Consider the following 24,342-nt stretch of genomic DNA (forward strand, 5'->3'; position numbering starts at 1 on the left):
CCTAACTTTCCCAACATAGAGACTTGCTTTAAATGCATTTAATAACTGGAGAATGTCAAATTCAAATACCTTTTAAAAAGTTCACTTTTTAGGAAAATTTAATGGCATGAGAAAATGTTCCTGGTATATTGCCGAGCAAACTGGTCAGTGATTCCCAAGGGTTCTGGAGGAAAGATGGACAGGTGAGCCTCAAGGGAAATACTCCAAGTGACACTGTAATGGTGGATGGAAGTCACTGCACGTCTGTGGAAGTCCGCAGATGTACAACACCGAAAATGAGCACTAAGGCCAAGTGCAAGCTTTACGGTTAATGACAGAGGATCCCCACCGACCCAGCGCCCATACCTCCTGCACCCTCCCAGGCAAGCTGCCAATGGGAGGAATGGGGGAGCAAGAGGGAGAACATACAGGGGGAGCCTTGGCACTCCCCACGGGTTTCTCTGTGAAACTAAAACTGCTCCATGAGTCCATTACTTAAAATAATGATAAAGGAGGTTACGGATATCATGCTGCCTGTTCCACTGTTGCCTTGATGACATCAAGACTCCTCACTCAACCCCCCACCACCCTCACCTTCCAGGAGGATGACCGAGGACTGAGGACAGACACGCCGCCGGAAATTTGGAAGCAATCACCTAAGTGCAGGTGTGACGGCTGGGTGCCTCTTCAGATGGGGAACTCACAGCACTGGCTTCCCTCTGTGTCTTCTACCGCCAAGGTGAGAAGAATGCGTCTCTCTCTCCCTCTGAGTGTTCAGCCTCTGGGGAAGGGTGGCGCGCTGGGCCTCCCGCCCCTCCAGGAGGACGCGGGGCTCTATCACATGCATACTGCCTAGCCAGGGGCCAGGCCGCCTTGGCCTCCTCAGACCGTGGGGGCCCGGGTTATTCACAGGGGAGCTGGGCATTCCAGAGGACCTGCACGAAAGGGAGACTCCCTCACCCTCCCGTGCCAGCTCACTGGTACTCTGCACCTGGGCTTCTGGACACGAGCGCCTGGGCTCGGGGAGGATCTGGGCATCCCAGGGTCCTGTGTGCAAACCACATCTTAATCCCTGAACCAACTCCCCAGGCTAACAGAGACTCCCGAGGCATCTTGCAAGCACGTGCCTGGACACATGTGCCCACAGCTGCGAGGAAAGAAGCACAGACTGAAACATTAACAGGGCTCACGCAGTGCTTATTTTGGGAAGGTGGAATTGTGGTTCACTTTCTCCCCAACATTTTTAAAAAAAATTTTCAAGCCTATAGAAGAGTGAAAAGTACAACACTCACTTGCATCATTCGCGTGTGTTTTATTTATCTACGTGGATATATAGATATGGGACATTTATAAGTATGTATATAGAAACACATTTATAAGTATGTATATAGAAATATTATATATGAATATATATAAATTATGTAAATGTAATATATAAATATTTATAAAATAATTAAGTAGGGAATTTTAACAGAAGAATCACGTGTATGTGTGTATACATAAAGGCGCTTTTCTTCTTTTAGGCTGAATTGTTAGAAAGCTCCTTAAAGACACCACATCCTCTACTCCTGTTACTTAAGCATTGAGCACCTTCCAAGACCCAGGGCATTCTCCAGTGACATCCCTGGCCTTGATGTTGACAGATTTGGTCCCTTGCACATGGGGTCCACCTGTGGTGTCAGGAAGGGCTCCTCTTACCTCCCTTCCCACCCCAGCCCAGCCCCCTGCCCCCTGCTCCTGCCAGTCTCCCCAGGATCACTTTCCTACTGAAGCACCTGCTCATGGATCCTCTGCTCAGAGTGTGCTTCCGGACACCCTGACCCAAGATGCAGCTTCACCAAGAGAGAGGTCCCTCCACAAATGAGCCCTTGCAAATGCAAAACATGCTTTTCTTTCCGGTCTTCTATTTCCTTCTTGTGTTGTTATCTAGGTTGAATTTATGAGATGAAAGCACACCCAGGGCTTCTCATGGCAAATAAGAAACATTCCCAATGTCCTCAAATATTTGAAGGCAGCTTAGGAACCGTGGGGTTCAGCGCCAACAGCTTCTGGAGACAGCTAGGCTCGTCACTGAGGAACTCACACAGAGAGAACATGTCGCTATTTCACGCTCGCAGTGTAGAGACTTGCTCCTGGAGACCACACAGGGCAAGCCCTCATCTGAGGCATGAGTACATCTGCAGTAACCCACGGGGGCCCCTGCCTCTGGACACAGTCTACCATTTGCTGAGCTACTGCTGACTGCTGGAGATGCTTTTCTCCCTCCTGGCTGAACTCCTCTTCGGTGTCAACTCCACCCTTGGACCCCAGCTCTGGTTTCCTTTTTTTTTTTTTTTTTTTTTTTAATATTTGTATTTTTTTTTTTTTTTTATTTTGGAGGGGGAGGAGAGGGGCAGAGAGAGAGGGAGACACAGAATCCGAAGAAGGCTCCACCCCAAGCTGTCAGCACAGAGCCTGACATGGGGCTTGAACCCACGAACTGTGAGATCATGACCTGAGCCACAGTCAGACACTCAACCGACTGAGCCAGCTAGATGCCCCAACTCCAGCTCTGTTTTCTGAAGCCACAAGGGGAACAAATAATCCCTCCTTTCACATGCAAGAATTTCAGAGGTGGCAGAAAGCAAGCTCTCCGGCTCCACCTTGTCCCCATGCTGGGTGTATGTGGCCTCGACCACACACTGTTCATTTCCTCATCCAGCAAACACTTCAAGGGCCCACCACACATCAGATGCTGCGGTCAGTGCCAGAGACAGAGTGGTGAACCAGACAGGCAACCTGAAGCTTATGAACCAGTGTGTAGACAATGAGCATCTGTTCCTCATACCGCGGGGTCCAGTCCCACAAAGTCACCCTGCAGAACTTCCAAGCCAAAGGCAGGGAGAAGACTCTTGCACCTTTCTCCTTAAAATGTTCCCCAGGAGTCTTCTGCAGAACACAAGATCCCAAGAGATGCTCCCCATACAGAGGTCCTAGGAGCACGTGAGATTAGCAAAGGCAGTCACATACACTTCTGGGGTCACAGCACGCGGTGTGTTAGCAATTCAGCATCTTCCTGTTGTGCAACATCTACTTGACTGCTTTTAAACATTTTTTTAACACTTATTTGTTATTGAGAGACAGAGCATGAGCAGGGGAGGGGCAGAAAGAGGAGGAGACACGGAATCCAAAGCAGGTTCCAGGCTCTGAGCTGTCAGCACAGAGCCTGACGCGGGGCTTGAACTAACCGTGAGATCATGACCTGAGCCAAAGTCGGACCCTTAACCAGCTGAGCCACCCAGGTGCCCCTATTTAACTTCTTTTAAACCAGTGTCTCCCCAACCTATTGGAACCACACAACTCAGTCTTTTTTTGGAAGAGAAGTTTTCCTGTTTTATCTTTTGCAACTAGAATGCCTTGAAGAATTCTTGCTTTGCCCTATCCTTAAAACTGGAGACAAAGTAAAACCTGGGAAGGCACTTTCCCTTCCCCCTCCCCACCTCAGGGGAGGAGACAGGAAGTTGTGTGCTGGAGCCAGGGTCTGCATGATCAGCAGGAAATGAGCGGCAGGCCCTCTGGGCACAACATGAAGGCCTCCAAGGAGGAGTCCCTGTGTCCTCGGGAAGCGACAGGAGATTGGGCAGACAGATTGGTCTATCCTAGGGTCAGGGTCTTGGCTCAGAGGGGGCCTGTACCATCATCCACTGAGACAAAGCAACCACCTGTGTGTGATGGTCCCCGGTGATGCGTTTGGCATCGAGAGTCGCTTGGCCTGATTGTCACTGGAATCAGGCCCTGCAGGAATGCTCATCACCTCCTGCCGATACCACTGCCAGCTCACAGCCCCTGGCCAAGCATCCCAGGCATTTGCGGGACCAGGATGGGGAGGGGGCCGCCCCAGCATTATCAGGACCCTTCTGGTTGTAAGTGACAGAAACTAAACACAGGCAGGTTTATTAAAGACAAGAACATTATTGGTTCCCATGACCCGGCGACTCAGCACCAGGCCGGCTGCAGGGGGCCAACCTCTGCTGTCAGGTTTATGTTCACCTCCATGGACTACACTCTGGGCAAGCTCCCCTGGTGGTGACACAGTGCACTGGCTCCTGTCAGGTGAAGACAGAAACCTTTCCTCAGTGCTGAGCATAAGTCCCAGGGCCCACTCAACAGGCCAATGAGTGGAAGAAGCTGACTGGCTAGGCCTGGGCCAAGTGGGCTCTCTGTGGCTGGGGTGGAATTAGCCCCACCCAAGCCACGCAGATAAAGTGTGGGCACAGAGTGGTCCCCCAAAGGAAATTGTGAGTACCCTCACCCCAACACCCAGTAGTGGCTGTCCACTGTAGGGGAATGGCATACCTGCCTGCTGAACCAACCGTGTCAAAGACACTGGAGGACAAATCAGATCTTTACTGTCACTCCCACACCTTGGCTTCTTCCTCAATACTGAATCCCATCTCGCCCTGCTTCCCCCAGTCGCCTAATGATTACCTTACAGAGAAGAAAGATGGGCCCAGGACTATGCATGCTTAACAATCATTTCGATGGTGTCCAATTCAGGGCGGGAGCAGACCTCCTCCTGGAGGGGACCCCTCAACATTCCCAGAACCGGGACCCCAACTCTGCAGGAGGTCAGCAGGACAAGGCAGGAATCTGAGTGTGCAGCCAACGTCCCACATAATACTGACGCACGTGGCCCTTGAACAGTGCTTTGAAAAAGCCAGGCTGCATCCATGGAAAAGTGACCAGGGCCTGGGAAATTGTTTCATATCTTTAGAAGAACAAAACAGCCCGAGGATATACATGCAATGCACAGAATCAGAGGAAAAGAATGGTGTGACGCAAGATGAAGGAGGGCTCTGTTACTGAGGAGAAATGAAGACGTCTGAAATACCTCCGATGCCATGCTCCGAGGTAAAACAATGGAAAACCCCCATCACTGGAAGAAACTGAGAAATGATGGAAATGGTTAGGTGGGCGGTTCGGTCCTCTCTGGGGAGTCAGAAGATCTACTTTGGGGCCCAGGCAGCTCTGTTCCTCAGTGCAGACACCTTCAGTGCATGAAGACCTTGCCTTGGGCTCAGATGTGCCCACTTGTTAGGGTTGGAAGACCGGGAAGTAGAAGCACTGAGTGTGATGATAGACTCCAGCATATAGACACACAAGCGTGTCTCCCTGCCTTGTATGGTTTGTGTACAGACACACACACACACACACACACACACACACACACACACACACACACGCATGCACCCTGGAAGAATTCCACTAATTGCTGTGATATGAGAATTTGAAATTTGTACTTTATTTTTATATAAATAAAAAACAAAAAAAACTGCAAGTCAGGACGGACCAGGCTGTTAACTACGTGCCATAGTAACAAACGGTTTCCTGAATATGGTGGCTTAAAACAGCAAAGGTTTGTGTCTGAGGAAGCAACACGCTGTCTGCGGGTGGGTGGGAGCTCTGCTCTGCTCTCCAGTGGGACCCCGTTCCGGCACCTCTGCCGCTCAAGGCAGTGGAGGGAGGGAGGGCCTCGTGGATGTCACACCAGCAGTGGAAGTGACACGTGCGGACTCCACTCACAACTCCCGGGCCACCTGGGGTGGTCACCTGACCCCTCCCCCGCACAACAGGGAACATGCCAGGAAAGGTAACTCTACCAGATACACAGACAGGGACAATATACATAGATGTATTTCTACCATCTACAGAGAAATGAGTATTGCTTCGTACTAACGACTAGTGCACTCATAAACAATAATAATATGTAGTATATGTATACATATCATATTGCCTGTGTATAGAGATAATATTACATGTACATATACTTACGTGCACAGGTGTATGTGCACACGCATACTCCCCTCTATGCATATGTGTGGTGTGTGTGCACATGTATGTGAGTGTAGGAGTCAATTCACATGGCTTAGTCCACAATAAGCACTTTAAAAAACTAAAAATGAATTATGATCCCAAGCCACGGGTCCTTCTGCAGACCTTGGGCAGTGTCTAACGCCCCTGCACTGCCCTCTCCACACTCACTTTCTTGAAGAGGGAGCGGGTGGCAGGACATCCTGTCCCTGGGTCAGCTAGAGAACCGCTCCACGGGCTACGCACACATTAGCGGGCCTGGCGTCTGCCAGGTACCAGATGTGGGGCTGTGGCAATGTGAGCTAGCCCCGCCTTCTCGACATTTAGGTCACACTGCGGGGACCGACAATGTGTGAACAAACCCTCAGGTAAGACACTCTCCAATGGTGATAAATGCTCTGAAGAAAATCAACCAGGGAGTGGGGGAGGGGGAGGGGTGGTGGCAGTAGGTTCTTTACGTGGACAGGCAAGAGGGCTCTCTGAAGAGCTGGTGCACGAAGGAGGTGCCATCGCAAAGGGGCGTGAAGGGGCGCTTGGGGACCTGCATCGCTCGCCGGGCAGTGGATCCCGGAGGATGTGTTCGCAGGCCCGGCTGGGGGCAGGCGAGCTGCCAGAAGCCATGTACCAGGGAATTCTGCCCAAGTGGGGCTGCGAGCGCTTCCTGGCCATCTTTGTCTCCCCCCCCCCCACCCTTGCTCCTTTAGACTCCTAACCAAACATGTGCGGGACCATGCGGTTGGCCATGAAGGATCTTCACTAAACAGCTCCCACCACCCTGAGTGATTGCTTTCCATTTGAGAAAAATAACCACATAGTTCAGCTCTTTCCCAGGCAGCTCCCCGTTCCGAAGAACCGCCTGCACATTAAAGCTTTCGATGCATGGTGCCCAGGCTGCTTAGGCCTTCTTTATGGCCTCATCAGCAGTAACCGGACGATTACAAAGGCTTCTTCTGTTTTTACAAACAATGATTTATTGGACCCCTTCAAGACTTCTTTCCCAAGTCTGGGTATTACATGGGCATGTTTTGCTATAATTGAATTCCTAGATTACTGTCAAGCCAATTGTTTTACCCATCCAATCTGTAACAATGCGTTTTTATTGTCTCTTGTTTTTTTTTTTTTTTTTTTTTTAAGCTGGAAATAGATGTATTCTATGAGATCCAGAAAAGAAATAAAAACAGCCCTATTCTCTAGACAATCCACCCCAATCAGAGGGACTCTGGAGGAGGGAGGTAGGAATCTTCAGTGAGCTCTACTTAGTGTGGAAGAAGCCAGACATTCTGGGTTTGTCCACCCCACACTCAACAGGTATTTATTGAGCAACTACTAAATGCTGGCCACTGAGAAGGACACAGTGGTGAACAGGACAGGATGAGACTATCCTCAAATACTTACATTCTGCTGGGATGGACTTGTAACAAAGAAGTAAGTTTAAAACAGTAAGATGGCAGTGTCCTTTATAAAGACAAGCCAACAGCATGCCTGATAGGAAGTGACAATGACTGAAGGCTATGAAAATCAAGTGACCATGGAAGCCCTTTGGAAACTCATATTGAGATGAGATCAGAATTAGGAGGGCAGAGCTAAACCAAGGAAAACAGCACTGATGACAGAAAGAAATAGCAGGTTCAAAGGCTCCGGGGCAGGTGATAGAACCTCAGCAAGTGTTAGAAGTAGCAGAGAGCAGGGAGAATACAAGATGAGGTGGAGAAGCTTAAACGGAGTTGAATTTGCAGGAAAAAGGAAAAGAAGTGTCTTCTTGGAGCAGAAAGGGAGGGAGGAGGGGACTAGGGGGGCTCTGGAAGCAGCCCCAGCCTTGCCTGTATCTTAGGGGCACACCTGTGCAGTATGCCTGCTTCACACCCCAGACCTCTTGGCCAAAGACTCTTGCGGTCCAGGATGGGCATAAAACAGCATGGACCTTCATGCTGGGATGCAGGCACTCTGGCCTAGTGACCAGTGGCCAGAGCAGTTTCCTCCACTCCTGGCTACAGCCTCCAACAAGGGAAGTTCTCCAAAACCTGACAGAAGCTGACCCCCAAGAACAAGTGTGGCTGAATTTTCCTCTCACCAGGAAGGATGAAGGCTCAGCTTGTTCATTCCTTTGATGGCCAGAAAGTAAAGGTGTTAGGTATTCCGTGCACTTCACAGTTGGGAACCTGATGAATCCCTGCTGCATTTGTAGCCTTGATACTAGAATGGTACCCGGTGTATCTAGGTGCTCAATACATGATTAAAAGAAAGACCTGCCTGGATTGAAGACTTGGCTGCTTCTCCCACCCCTTCAAGGTGGCCGCGTGCATCCAACGTTCCTTCTCACGTCCACCCTGCACCCACGGCTCGCCCACATTCGAGCACACCCACTGCCCCTCCCTGGGCATCTCCCTAGAGAGATGGCGACCACACGCCTGGGGCCTGGGGCAGCATGAAGCCTGATCACATTCCTCCCTCCACAGCCCCTTTCTCTGGCCCTCCTTCCCCTTGCTTCTCACCTAGCCCTTGGAGGTGAGCTGCATTCTCTGACCTTGGCCCAAGGCAGGGTCTGTAAATCTTGCCAGGCTGCTCAGAGATTTGGTCCTGGCCTCAGTATTTGACTTATTTCCTACTTGCAACTTTTCTTCTTTGCAGGTATGCTGTGAACAAAAGTAGTGCACTGACATCCTGTCATTTAAATCAGGGTCCACCTAGCATGTCTAATCAAACATATGGAAGCACTGTGTCAACAAAGGCAGGTTCCAGCTGTGACTCCCAGGCCTGGGGTCTGGGAGGCCAGAGCTCATCAAGCTAGGAAACAGGGCCACGGCCAGCACCCCCTGGGGCCACCCTCCATGTGATCCCCTCCTTCTGTTTCAGTCTCTGTGTCTGTTACTGGATAGGAGGCCAGGGAAGTGAGCGGCTTCAGAATCCAAAGGCCCCAGGGTGATGAGAGTTCAGGCAGAACATCTCAAAGTCCGTGGGTGTCACACACACCCTCTTCCCAAAGACTGCCTGTCTCCTTCCCTTCCATCACCTTCCAGCATCGTAGCTTGTGTAACTGGCAGCTTCCAGAGGGCACAGGAAAGAAGCCTGTCCATTCTACATGCATGCACCTCAGGTGTCCAGTCCTCCTGGTATCCTCTTAGCTACTCAAACCAAAACGTGTGTGGGTCTCCAATGCCTCCTGGCTGGCCTCTTCAATCCACCTCCCTGCCTGAGGTGCCTCCTGCTAACCAGTGACAGACTGCAGCTGGACTGTGCGCACGGCTTCCTGACTCCACGTTCAGTGACATCACCCAGGCAGCTTGCAATCAGCCAGCGGTGAAGTTGTTTATGTCATGGAATTGTAACACTCATCGTGTTTGTTTTTAAGACTGTTGGCTTACCACTTACCAACACACCACTTCTACATCCCAAATTAGTTTGCCTCTCCCCGTCGCCACCATGACCACCTGACTTCAAGTTATCAACTCTCACTTCAAAAACGGACTTCTCCCATTCCTGCTCCTTCCAGCACACTCTCTTCACTGCAGCTGAAAAGGAAGTTTAAACCTAGATTGGGCTGTCATATCCAATCCTTGCTTAACTTCCTACTAAACTTATAAGAAAAGTCTAAGCTCCTACCTGTGCCACAAAACCTGACGGATCCGATCCTGTTTATCTCTTCCCTCCCCCTGTGGTCCCTGGGTTGCACCATGCTGGCCTCCATTCTGTGCTAGACCAAACTGACTACCACCTTATCTCAGGGCCTTTGCACATGTTCTATCTCTGTCTAGAACGTGCTCACCAGCACTTTGCCTGCATGGCTTAAATGCTACATCTTCACAAGGTACTTCCTGGACCAGGTTTCTACTGGATGGCCACACACATCCAATGCCAATTCACTCTATTACTGTTGATTTGGGTTTGCTTGTAGCACCTTCACCAGTCATAACTCTTTATTTGCTTCTTTATTTTGCCTATAGTCTGGAAACTCCCTCAAAATTATAAGCCCTCAAAGGATAGGAACTATGTCTATTTTATTCTCCTAGGCATCACTATAGCCTGTTACCTAATAGACACCCAAAACAACATTTATTGGATGGATGGATGGATGGATGGATGGATGGATGGATGGATGGATGGGAGGATGGATGGATGGAGGGATGGATGAACATGTCCTCAGAGCAGGTGAGAGACTAGGGGATCTGAACCTGGAAGCCAAGGTGAGGCTTTAAGAAGGCTAGAGCCCTTCTGAAATCATGGAAAATCTTACGTATCTGTAGATTTTCTTTCTCAGACCCTTCCAACTGTGATCCAAAAACAGCATCCTGTATTGAAAATCATGGGAGGAGAGAGCTTTCCCTGGGCAATGATCACCTTAGAATCGGTCTCTGCCTTACACTTAGCTGCTCACTGGACCTGGGCTCAGTATCATGAATAGAAAGTCAATAACTCTCCAACAAAGAGTGCTCACCAGAGAGTTCTTTGGCTGTCTACTGGGACCTATGGCTGTGCACAAAGAGCAGGTACCCAGGAGGAACTTCTGAAATGGTTTGAGGCAGGCCCGTGCCCTTGCTGAAAGCATCACAGCCTCCCAGTGCGCTCGGCAGAACCCAGAGCTGGGGACGATCAGACGCTGGCACTGTGCAGCCTTGAGAGGAGGCAGGTTGGAGGTTCTGGCGTCTTGGGGAGGAATCGGGAGTTGGGGCGGGGGGGAGCACTGCATTCACATGGTAGCAGCTGGAGGTCTGTACCACGGATTGCCCCCACTTGTAGATCAATACTTCACGCCCATATTGATCTCAATTGGTTTCCTCACTGACAATCAGCAGTTCCAGAGGAAGTGGTAAACATTCCCCAAATAAAAGAGACAACAAGGAACTCTAAGCAGAGGCACATTAAAAAAAAGAAGAGGAAAGATTTTCTTTAAAATCATAAAATGTTTATAACAATAACAGAAAATGGAGTAGCATTATCTTCAGAATGCAAAGGTAGCAATTAAATCTCTGTTGGCCAAAATGTCCCCTACTGCCCAGGGGACCTCAGAACAAAATCTCCTCTGTTTTGATCTCCTACCTCCGAGATCATGGAAGCTGCAAGGACTTGGCTGGGGTGGCAGAGAACTCATCTGTTAGAAACCTTAAAAACAAAAGAAAAGAAAACATGAGAACGGGACTCAAGAGGGACTGATTACAAGGTAGCTCCAGATGTGGGTAGAGGAAAAAAGAATCCATTTTGCCAAACTGACAGAGCTCCTGACCTGTAGCTCCCTGAGGTCCAGCGATGATTACCTATGGGTAGGGAAAATTGTGATGTCTCTCTAGAATTTTTCCCCTTGACATATTGTAGGTCAAATTTTCCCAGCAGGAAGCAGATTTTTGCAATAAAGCATTTTGATTTTAATTTATCCTTGTGTAAATTGGATACTCTGAGTCTAGACCCTCATATTTTTTAATACTTGATGGGTGGGAGTGGGGACATGCTGCTATTTTAAATCTCTTAGCAATTTTCTGAACCATCTTTGGAAGACAAGACTGCTCTTTTATTTCCAAAAAACAAAACAAAACAAAGCAATTCAATGAGCCCTTTGATTTTACAAAGGAGAAGCCAAACCCTTATTTGGGAATGGAGAGGTTCTAACTAAGGAGATGTGAAATAGCCTTGCGTCATAATGTGAAGTGTGTCACTGCTGTGCATGGAACTCACCTTTGAGCTGGGAGTGTAATGTGGGAGATGAGTCTAGGACTTTGTGTGGGGGGCTAGGGAGAAGCGGGCAGCCTTCTTTCTGCTGGTTCCAAAATGCTGCGGTTGATGGCAGGCAAGAGGTGGGTCCTGGGACTGGTGCACGGGATGCAGAAACATGGTATCAGGTTGAGGGTTAAAGAGAAGCACATCTAGCATGGACCCGCGGCTATGGTGGACCTGGCTTCAGATCACAGCCTTCTTTCAACTTTGGTCCCTCCAAGCTTTCCGTGAAGTTTTGATAAACATGAAAGGAGCCTGATTTAATCCCACTTTAAGGAAACAGAGGAGGACCTTAACCCTTCTGGAGAATGTAACTGCAAAATGCTGGTGATGTGTGGAGGGCAGAGCATTGGTCTGTCTGAGAAGAACAAGTACAGTGGATGTCAATAGATATAATCCTCCTCGGTTACCTTCCCTGTCTTCATTCTTCTGGCATTAGAACTTCTCTTTCTAGCCTGAAGCCCTTTGCACACCAGACTTAGCCACTCAGAATGTGGTCTCCTACTGGCTCGATCCTGGCCAGTGCAAAGCTTCCCTGGGACTTTCTCTGGAACCATCAGATGCTGGCTGAGAAAGTTGCTGGGGAGGTGCTGTAAGTACAGAGGGGCTGGTAGCTGGCTTTGGTCCATGTACGAGAGAGCCCAGCTGAAGAGGAGGAATGGTTGAGTTATTTATTCCTCTGGTTTCCTCTCTGCTCCACTGTTGCAAGCTGGCTTCGTCCTCTTTCTGGAGCTCTCACTTCTGCCGTGGTTCCCTACAGCTCTCCTCCATGGAGCCCTGTAACTGCCCCCTCCCCCACTCCTTCAGGTCCTGGGATGGAAATTGTTCTCCCATTATCACTAGCCCAGGGGTTCCTCGATGTGCCGCTCTCTGAACAATATCTCTCTTGATTCTTCTGTTTTGCCAGTTTGTGGTCTATTTCCTTCCTGAAGCCTGATCTAGTAAAGATTGGCCTCTGTGGTCAAACAAGAAACAGGCCCTTCTGTTGTCAGCTGGACAATAATGGGAGTTAGTGAGCCCTAAAGAATGGAGCAGTTAGGAGCCACTTGTGTTATATTCATGACAAACACAAGTTATGAAGCCTGGTCTTTGCTCACAGAACTTCCTGAATTCTGGGAAGTAACCACGTCTATCTGAAGTTGCCTCTAAACTTCCCTTAGCATGTTTATCTAGGGCTTGCCAGTGCTGACTCTTAAAAACCAGGCTGAGAGAATGACATCAGCAAGATGGTAGCACAGGAGGTGCCCTGTTCATATCCACCCCCCCACCCCCCGTTAAGCAATAAAAACCTGGCACCTATCCACAGACAACAGTGCTTTTCTGGGAGCTTTGGGATCCAGGTAGGAAATTCTGAAACAATATGCAGTCCAAGCGCTATTTTGAGAATGGAGGCCCATAGCCAGGTGGCTGACTCACTGACTGCAGTCTCAACTATATACCCAGAAACAGGTCCATGCCCCTGCAGGCTCAGCTATAGCGCCATCTGCCATCTCTCCTGTCACCAGCCCCATACGTCAAGGGCTCTGGGAGAAGTTATACCCATATCTGCACTGGCTAAGAGGCCCATAGACCTCAGTCCCAGCTGTGTACCTTGAAATGGCCAGCCCTTCTCAGCCATACACCAAGATCAAATGGGGATTATCCTTGGGAGACAACGATGGTTCGCTATGTACAAATCGACAAAGGTGTTACACTGTATTAACAGGATAAAGGATAAAAGCCATATGCTCATCTCAACAGACACAGATGAAGCATTTGACAAGATTCAACATCCCTTCACGATAAAAACTCTCAACAAATTAGATTTGGAGGGAATGAACTTCATCGAAATAAAAGCCATATATGATAAACCCACATCTAACATCATACAATGGTGAAAAGCTGAAAGCTTTTCCCTAAGATCAGGAACAAGACAAAGATGCTTACATTAAACCTAGTACTGAAATCCTAGCCAGAGCAATTAGTCAAGAAAAAGAAATACAATGTTTATAAATCAGAAGATAGTTTGTCTCTGCAGATAACATCATCTTACCTATAGGAAACCCTGAAGACTCCATCAAAAATCTCTTCAAACTAAATTCAGTAAAGTTGAAGGATACGAAATTGACACACAAAAATCAATTACATTTTTATACTCTAACAACAATGTGTCTGAAAAAGAAAATAATCCCATTTATAATAGGATCAAACACAATAAAGTACTTAGCAATAAATTTAACCAAAGAGGTGAAAGATCTGTGTACTGGAAACTATAAGATATTGGTGAAAGAGACTGAAGAAAACGTGAAGAAATGGAAAGATAGCCCATGTTCATGGATGGGAAGAATATTGTTAGTGCCCATAGTACTTAAAACAATGTGCAGATTCACTGATATTCCTACCAAAATTCCAATGACATTTTTCACAGAAATAAAGAAAACAATCCTAAATTCACATAGAATCACAAACACCCAGAAAGCCAAAGCAATTTTGAGAAAGGAAAAAAAAAAATGGAGTCATCACACTTCCTTATTTCAAACTGTTACAAAGCTATAATAATCAAAATGGTATCATAGTGGTAAAACAAAAACAAAACAAAATCAGACACATAGACCAACAGAACAGAATTCAGAGCCCATGGGGTGCCTGAGTGGCTCAGGCGGTTAAGCGCCTGACTCTTGGTTTCGTCTTGGGTCACGATTGGCTCGGGTTTTGTAAGTTTGAGCCACGCACTGGGCTCTGTACTGACAGTGTAGTGGGGGCTCCTTGGGATTCTCCCTCACTCTCCCTCTCTCTCTTCCCCTCCCCATTACGTTCCTCCTCTGTCTTAAAATAAATAAATAAACTTCAAAGAAAAAAAAAAGAATTGAGAGTCTATGAATAGACCCATGCATATACTGTCAAGTAATAATATGTGACAAGGGAGCAAAGAACACTCAATGGAGAAAGATAGCATCTTCAATAAATGGTGTTGAGAAAACCGGATATTTTCTTGCAAAAGAATTTAGGATTCCTATCTTATCCCAGTCACAAAACGTAGCTGGAAATAGATTACAAAGATTTCAGTGTAAGATCTGAAACCATAAACTCCTAGAAGAAAACATAAGAGAAAAGCTCCTTGAGATTGGTCTTGGCAAGGCTATTTTGCATGTGACACCAAAAGCATAAGCAACAACAGCAAAAATTTAAAAAAGCGGCACCATATCAAACTAAAAAGTTTCTGCACAGCAATACAAATGATCAACAAAATGAAAAGGCAACGTACAGAATGGGAGAAAATAGTTGCAAACCATGTCCCAAATAAGGGGTTAATATCCAAAATATTTCAGAAACTCATACAACCCAATAGCAAAATCCTCATCATCCTCATCATCAACATCCCCTTTAAAAATGGGTAAAGGACTTGATTGGATATTTTTACAAAGAAGCCCTGCAAATAACCAACAGATGCCTAAAACAGTGGTCAATACCACTAAGCATCAGGGAAATGTACATCGTGGGAAACCACAATGAGATATCACCTCACACTGAGTAGACTGACCATCATCAAAATTACAAGAGATAATGAGTGTTGGCAAAGGTGTAGAGAAATGGGAAGAACCCTCGTGCACTACTGGTGGAAATATAGATTGGTATAGCCGTTACCATGGAGCCATTACCAGTACAACATGGAGTTTCCTCAGAAAGTTAAAAATAGTATTTCCACATGATCCAGAAATTCGACTTCTGGGTATATACCCAAAGGAAACAGAATCACTATCTGGAAGAGATATCTGCACCCCATATTCGCTGCAGCATTATTCACAATAGTCAAGAGATGGAAGCAATCTAAGTGCCTATAAATGCATGAGTAGATGAAGAAAATATGCTCCACAGGCAGACACACAATCTCTCTGTCTCTCTGTCTCTCTGTCTCTCTCTCTCTCAAGCATTACACACACACTCACACACACAGACACACACACACACACACACACACACTCAAAGTGGAATATTATTCGGCCACGAAAAGGAAGAAAACCTTGCCAGTTGCAACAACATGGATGCACCTTGAGGGCATCATCCTAAGTAAAATAAGTTGCATGGAGAAAAGCAGATACTGTGTGATCTCACTTATATGTGGAATCTGAAAAATCCAAACTACTAGAAATAAAGTAGGCTGGCAGTTGCCAGGAGCTAGGGGCTGGTTACATGGGGAGATGCTGGTCAAAGAGAATAAATTTCCAGGTGTTCGATGAATAAGTTCTGGGGATCTAACATACAGCATGGTGGCTATGGTTAACAACGCTACATTGTACACTGAAATGTTGCCATGGGAACAAATCTTAGATGTTCTCACCATAACAAACAAGGGAAGTCTGTGAAGTGATGGATGTGTTAACTAACTTTATTGTGGTTATCATTCCACAATATGTAGGCATATCAAATTATCACAGTGTACACCTTAAGTCTGCACAATTGTATAGACCAATTATATCTCAACAAACGTGAGGAAAAAAAGAAAAATAAAACCAGACCTGCCTGCTGAGCTCTCATTTATTAGCAAACAGTACCTGACGGGTAGGAAAGCTGCTTCGTCTCTCAAAGCTGAAAAAATGGCAAACACGTGCAGACTCTTGTCGTGCACACGCACTGACTCAGCTCATCCCCTTCACCCCCATCCTACAGATGAGCAAACTGAGAGACTGAACCACTGCGCATGCGGACTCAGCGGGTGCTAAACAGAAGCAGGATGTGCTGAGCCTTGCGCTCTCCAGCATGCTGGTGGTCTCCTCTGCCTGTGTGGACATCCCTGTTTTTTCTACAAGGAACCAGCTGGTTTAAGAGGCTGGCAGGTGGCTGAAAGAGTTCATTCCCAATGCCTCTTGGACACCTTCATTTAACTAGATTTGGGACCGGGAACAGTTTGCAAACTGGGTTCAACACCAGAATTTTTTTTTCATTCATTCTTTGAGGTGAAAGTCACAAAATGTACAATTAATCATTGTAAAAATGAGCAATTCAGTGGCATTTAGTACTTTCATAATGCTGTGCAATCAGCACTCTATCTAGTTCCAAATATTTCTGTCAACTCCAGAGTAATACCTTTACTGTTTAAGCAGTGTCTATCCATTCCCCTGTTGGTCTTTGTCAATAAAGTTTTATTGGAACACAGCCACACTTACTGGCTTACTTGGCAACTACCACCATTCTTGTGCTACAGTAGCAGAGATGAGAAGATAACAGTAGAGACCTAATGGCCCACCAAGCCGAAAGTATTACTGTCTGGTCCTTTACAAGAAATGTGTGAAGCCTCTGAGCAGTGACTTAGAGCACTAGCTTTGATGTGGGTTGGCATCCTCACTCATCGCTTTGCCGTATGACTTTGGGCGCCTCATTCGCACTCTGTGCCCCACTGTGCTCCTACACAAAGCAGGCAGCCAATCTATGCTCTGTGCTCTGCATGGAAAGCCCTTAGCACAGAGCCCGGCATTAGGCAGGCAATCAGTGGTGGTCAGTACTATTATCTTGACATTTTTGCCCTTATTTGATGTTCCAAATGACCCTGGGAGCCCAGAAAGGAGATATCTTTGTCTCCATTGTGCTGATGGGGAATGAGGGCTTGAAACGGATCGGAACTTACTCAGGTCATGAAACAGTGACAGCCACAGCCACAGCCACAGCCGCAGCCACAGCCACAGCAAGGGCCTTGGGCTCATTCTCCCGCCGCCTACACCCACTGGTCACCTTGTGCAGGGGCAGGAAGCAGAGAGAAAGAGCATCATACCCAAAGATCCAACTCGGATGTGTCCCAGCCCTGCCAGGCTCTGGGAATGGCGTGTGCCAGTTTGGGCATCTCAAGAACGTGCTGTGCACCCGAGTCGCTTCACCTCATTTCCCAAGTTCACGGATGTTGCTGACAGAGCGCCCACCTTGCAGAACCCCTGGCTGCCTCGATGTGGAGGAGATGAAAGAAAACAACGTGTTTCTATTTCATCAGTGTCCTGCTCTCCTGAGCCTTCCTTCCTCTGGTCACATTTTCAAGTTAAAATTAAACCCCACCAGGAAAGGGCTCCTCTCCCAGGCTTCCTGCTGAGCTGGCTTTGCTCTCTTTGAGGTTTTCAAAGCTTCTCTTAAGCAAATTCTTTAAATCCTCTTCCAGAGCCTTGATGTGTTCACAGGGCAACTGCTCCTGGCTCTGGGGTGAATCCAGCACTTTCTAAAGTTTGGGGGTTGGGTGAGTGGGATGACAGTTCAGCTCGCCCTGCAAAAAGCCATTTTACAACAGTCAGCACAGCCCTGCAGCCAGAGACCTGCTTCCTCACCAGCCAACAGAGGGAGGAACTGGGAATAGGCCAGATGATAGATGACAATGCTCATTTCCTGGCACTTGAGCTATGGCGAGAGCTGGAGGGGACACTGGGGAATCTGCCCTAAGAGGTGAGCAAACAGCAAAATTCAGTCCTGCCTCTAACCCCTGCCTGGGGGTGTTTGCACAAAGGCAGGCAGGAGTGGTAATACTTTTAAAAGTTTGCCAGAAGCCAGAGGTGCTGGGTTTGATTGAAACTCCATGAGCCTCTTACTTAGCAAGTGATTTCTCATCCTTCCAAACACGCGTGCACCTCCTTGTCCAGGAGCCACACGGGTAAGTGGCCGGCCAGCTTGTGCTTGGAGTGGATTCAAGCGCTTTCGTCGTGCCAGTTATAAAAACCGTAATTTTGATTCTCTGACGAAGAGAAGCACACAGAGCCCAGGTTACTCTAAATTTCCCTCTGGAGACCCCGGCAGAGGCTTTGCTGATATGATTTGTCTTTGTCCAATGCCACGCAGGCGGCCCAGAATCACAGATCACCACTTGTGTCTCATACACACAGGGGAGGCCAAAGCCCTGTGCCTTGTGTGACGAAAGGCAACGTGATGGCTTGGTTGGGGTCGGCGGCATGGGACAGGCCAGCTGAGCCACTCCAGGCCTACGAACAGACAACTGAACATTCAGGTGGTAGCACCCTCTCTTCAGGTTTGGCTGCTCACAAATTATTGCCAACGAGATGGCTGAGAACAACAGACACTTACTGTCTCACCACCCTGAGGTCCAGAAGTCCAGGATCAAGGGCTGAGTGTGGCTGGTTCCCTCTGGAGGCTTCGACAGGGAATGAATCCCTTGCCTTTCTCCCAGCTGCTGGTGGCTACCACATTCCTTGCAGTCCCCAGCCTGTAGAAGCGTGACTCCAGCCCCCGCCTCCATCTCCACACGGCTGTCTTCCCTCTATGTCTGTGTCTCAAACTTCCCCCTCCCTTCTTTTATGGGGCCCCAGTCATTGTGCTTAGGGCCCACCCTAAATCTAGGATATTCTCACCCTGAGGTCCTTACCTTCATTACATCCGTAAGACTGCATTTCCAAATGAAGTCACATTCGCAGGTACAGTGGTTACCACCTGGACCTATCATTTTGGGAAACAACATCCAACTCAACACCATAGCCAAAGGGATGCATTAGCCCCAATGCCTGACCAGAAGCTCACTTTCTGTCCTCAGAAAAGGGACAGTGAGCAGGACAGAAAAGCAAAGAACTGGGCGAGGACCCGGGTGCTGCTGTGTCCTCCCAGCCTCACTGCTTTCTCATTGTGTGACCTCTGGCTGATGACCAGTGGCTTGGTTTTCATGGCTCACGTAAGAACAGACACCAGCCAATTGGTTTGCCAAGAGATCGGAGAATCCAGGGAGGCGTCTGGCAGCTCACGTGTTCAGTGCCTGCCGCTGCTTCCCTGACGACGGTGAGCTTGACGGAAAGGATAATGGGGTTATCTCTAAACCATGCTGTTCATAAGCAGTGAGCTCTTTGATTCTATTTGTGACCTGAATTAGTCATTTATTCATGAGCATTTGGGAATCAGACACTGATGGATCGAAAGTTCATCGGAAGAACGGGTTCCATACTTCCTGTTTGTTACAAGGGGCCTGGAAGGTGTCCCAAGGCCAATGGCGAGTGGAGAGGGGACGGGTTTCCTCCTCAGAAATGGGCGAGTCAGGAACAGTGACACTCAGGTCCTGGCTTCTTCATGCAGAAGTTAGCTCCCCACCCGGAGGGCCTCTCTCAGAAACCTCCCCTAGTTAACTGTCCCTACCTTCCTCCTCTACAGGGGTCGGGCTCAAAGTATGTGAGAATGAACAATCAGAATGCATAAGGTCTGCCAGATAAAATGCAAGGCACCCCGTTAAATCTGAATTTCAGAAAAACAACTATTTTTCAGCCTAAGTATATTCTAAATGTAGCATGGACGTAAGTTTCCTGAAGAGTCATTGTTTATCTGAAATCCTAATTTGACTAGACATTCTGTGTTTTTATTTGCTAAACCTGGCAACCCTGGGATGGAGGTCGTCTAGAAACAACCTGTGCATCCTGGCCGAGGGCCCAACCAACCTGGGCCGTAGGCCAACCTACGAGAGCGTGGCAGGTTGCTTTGCTGAGGCTGGTGCCTCACCTCTCCTACCCTGCATGTGTCACTCCCTCATTAGAGATGGGCCCTGACACCTGTCCCTGTGAGGCAAGGGTTGGGGGGCTTGTGACCTGCTTATAACCAGCGGCAGAAATGGCGCGGTGTGACATCGGGGGCAACGCAGATGCCGTGTCGTGGCTGGGACACTGGCTTCTGGAGCCCTGATCCACCATGTAGGAAATTCAACTATACTGAGGCAGCCATACTGTCAGGAAGCCTGGGTCTGCAGACAGGCCACCTACAGGTGATCCGTCCGAGATCCAGGGAATTTCCAGCACCAATGGTCATCCACACGAGGAAAGAGGCCTTTGGATGACACCGGACCCTGCCACTGAACCAACCCCATCTTTGTAGTCTTCCCAATGAGACAGCACGGGGCAGAGACATGCTGTCCCTGACGTGGCCTGCAAGGATGTCTAGGAGCATAATGGAACACCTTTTGCATACCCACGAGCTCTGGCGTGGGGAATGTCTGCTGCAGAGTGGAACAAGGGGTCAACCAGGCCTTCAGCCACGTCCCACTTTGCTCCAGCTCTAGTTACTTTTCTCCCACCCCCACTTCGTTCTGGACGAGGCCATGGTGGGCAGAACCATGGGCCCCCAGAGATGCCCTGAAACCCAGAACCAGTGCCTTTGTCAGCTTGTGTCGAAGGAGGATTACAGAAGGACTGAGGACTGTTCAGCTGATACATAAATTCAGTGAGGCCACACGACACAAAAATCAATGTCCAGAAACCTGTTGCATGTCTATACACTAATAATGAAACAGCAGAAGGAGAAATCAATAAAACAATTCCATTTACAACTGCACCAAATATAATAAAACACCTAGGAATAAACTATCCAAACAGGTGAAAGACCTATACTCTGAAAACACTGAGGAAAGAAACTGAGGATGACACAAAGAAATGGGCAAATATCCCATGCTCATGGGTAAAATGTCTATACTACCCAAAGCAGTCTGCACATTTAGGGCAATCCCTGTCACATACCGCCAGAATTTTTCACAGAACTGGAACAAACAATTGTAAAACTTATACAGAACCAAAAAACACCCTGGATAGCTAAAGTATCCTTGAGAAAGTAAACCAAAGCTAGAGGCATTACAATTCTGGACTTCAAGATATAGTACAAACCTGTAGTCATCAAAACAGTATGATACCAGCACAAAAATAGGCACAGAGATCAGAGGAACAGAAAACCCAGAGGCAAATCCAGAATTATGCGGCTAATTAATGCTGGGCACAGCAGGGAAGAATATCCAATGGGAAAGGACAGTCTCTTCAACAAATGGTGCTGGGAACATGGACAGCAAAACGCAAAAAATTAAACTGGACCACTCTCTCCCACCATACACAAAAATCAGCTCAAAATGGATGAAAGACCTAAATGGGAGACCTGAAACCATAAAAATCCCAAGAGACAACACAAGCAGTAAACCTCCTTGACACGGACCACAGCTACTCATCCCTAGACACGTCACCAGCGGCAAGGGAAACAAAAGAAAAATGAAGTACTGGGACCTCATCAAAATAAGAAGCTTCTGCACAGTGAAGGAAAGAGTTACCAACAAAAAGGAAACCAACAGGACAAAAAGATATTTGCAAATGACACATCCGATAAAGGGTTAGTATCCAAAATGTGTTTCTGTATTTCTACACTCCAATACCCAAAAAACAACTAATACAATTAAAAATGGGCAGAAGTAATGAACACATATTTCTCCAAAGAAGACATCCAGATGGCCAACAGACACATGAAAAGATGTTCATCATTACTCGTCATCAGGGAAATGCAAATCAAAACCACAATGAGCTATCACATCACACCTGTCAGGATGGCTAAAAACAACAACAAAAGAAACAACAGGTGCTGATGAGGATGTGGAGAAAAAAAAAAACAACCGTGTGCATTACAGGTGGGAATGCAAACTGGTGCAGCTACCCTGGAAAACCCTATGCAGGTTCTTCATAAAGTTAAAAACAGAACTACCCTATGCTCCAGCAATCACACTACTAAGTATTTATCTAGAGGAGACAAAAGCACTAGTTTAAAGGGCTACAATGCACATCTGTGTTTATATAGCGGCAGCATCTACAAGAGCCAAATTATAGAAACGGCCCAAGTGTCGCCTGATTGATGAATGGATAAGGAAGACGTGGGATATATATACACTGCAATACTATTCAGCCACAAAAAGAGAATGAAATCTTGCCCTTTGCAACAACATGAAAGGAGCTAGAGAGTATTATGCTAAGTGAAGTAAGTTGATCCCAGAAAATCTAATAATGCCATATGATTTCACTCATAGGTGGAATTTAAGAAACAAAACAAACAAGGAGCTAAGAAAAAAAGAGACAGACAAGAATACCAGACTCTTAAGTATAGAGAATACTCTGACGGTCACCAGAGGGGGGGGGCATTTAGAGGATGGGGATGAAGGAGGCCACTTGTCCTGACGAGCACCAGGTGATGCACGGAGGTGCCAAAGCACTGTACCCCACAACTGAACCTAATTTAACGCTGTATGTTAACCAACGGGAATTAAAATAAAACTTTCAGAAAGGTCATTAAGCTGATTGTGAGATGGGGAGATTTTCTGGGTACCTCACGAAATCCCAAGGATAAGGAGCCGAAGCGGAAAAGTAAGAACTCTAGAGATGGCAGCACAGGAGGGACTCTGACCAGTGCCATGGCCTTGAGGAAGGAGGAAGAGGCCACGAGCTGATGAGGGCAGGCGTCTCTTGAAGCTGGAAAGGGCCAGGAAACGGATTGCCCCTAGAGCCTCTGGAAGGAACCAGCCCTCCCCACACTTGACTCAGGGCTCATGCCAGACTTCCCTCTAGAACAGTGAGATACTAAATTTGTGTTCGAAGCCACTGAGTTTGTGGAACTCCGTTATAGCAGCCATGGGAAATGAATAATGGTCCGATGCCTTAGAATTTCTGATGAACAATGAAACTTCTAACTCTAATGATGCCCGCAGGAGATGGGCCCTTCCCACCCCTCCTTCCCTGAGGCCTGGGCTCCGTCTCCTCCCCACCAGCCAGGATCCACCCCACCCCCAGCCTGTAGACCTTTGCGGCCCAGTCTGTCCACCAGACATCGAGGCCTGCCCCCACACTCGCTCTCAGTTCTGCCTCCCCAAAGCTTCCCGCCTTAGTGGGCAAGGGGTGGACCACCTGCTTGTCATGCCAGTACCACTCACCTGTCACCGACACTTGCAGGCTACCTGCCTGGCTCCTCCCATGGCTCACTCCTGCTCCTCCACCCCTCCCAGTACCTTCCACGCCAACCACGTGAGTCTTCTGTATTTTCTCCCCAAGTTCTGAGAGCCCCTGTCCCAACCACTTCCCTCAGCTCTTCCTCTGACAAGTTGGGGGCAAAACATTCCGTCTCATGAAGAGAAATTGTCTGAATCCTGGCGGTACTTTGAATGTGGCTTCGACTTCCGTCCTGTTGCAAACTAGAGCCCACTCACAGAAAAATAAAGCAGAGCACCCAAGAACGTGCCAGAACAGCTTAGTTGGTCAAGAGACATCAGAGACCCAAACTGTACCAGGCACGCCCACCAGTAAGACACCTGTGAAAATCATGTACCCCAAAATGTGTACGTTGGACACATATGGGCTCCAGTCTCTGATTTCAAGTTTAAATGGGGGAGAAAAAGCTATTTCAGATGAATGGTCCATTTACTGCGAACTTGCTCTTAATTCAGTCTATAAAAATGTAAAGGGATGAAATAATTTACAAATACAGCTGCTTACACTCAGCAATAATTTACAGAAATGTACAGGATGAGGCCTCACAAGTGACTTGTTTCCCAATCTTCTTTCCATTTCCTCATGCCTTTTGAAAATAGACACTAAAGGTTAGTTTCCAAAAAAAACAAAACAAAACAAAACAAAACAAAACAAAAAAAAACCAACACACACACACACACAAAAAAAACAAAGTGTAAATCCTCATCCGGACTGAATATTACCAAAGATCCCTGTAAGTACTTGTCTTATATTATTTAACATTTTAAGCACAGTTGCTGGGGTTAATTAGATTTCCGACTCTGAAAAATTTTAAGTGCCTCTGATGACTTACTTCCAACTGATAACTTTGTGTGAGAAACAGAAAAAAATAACAAATAGACAGTGAATAAATACATTCTTCATATTCCTTCTTGTTAGTATAGAGAATATATTTCTGAAAAAAAATTTTTTTTTTAATTTTTTTTTCAACATTTTTCATTTATTTTTGGGACAGAGAGAGACAGAGCATGAACGGGGGAGGGGCAGAGAGAGAGGGAGACACAGAATCGGAAACAGGCTCCAGGCTCCGAGCCATCAGCCCAGAGCCTGA

The sequence above is a fragment of the Panthera onca genome, chromosome Y (assembly GCF_046562875.1).
Source record: "Panthera onca isolate mPanOnc1 chromosome Y, mPanOnc1 haplotype 2, whole genome shotgun sequence".
In the NCBI taxonomy this organism is placed as follows: Eukaryota; Metazoa; Chordata; class Mammalia; order Carnivora; family Felidae; genus Panthera; species Panthera onca.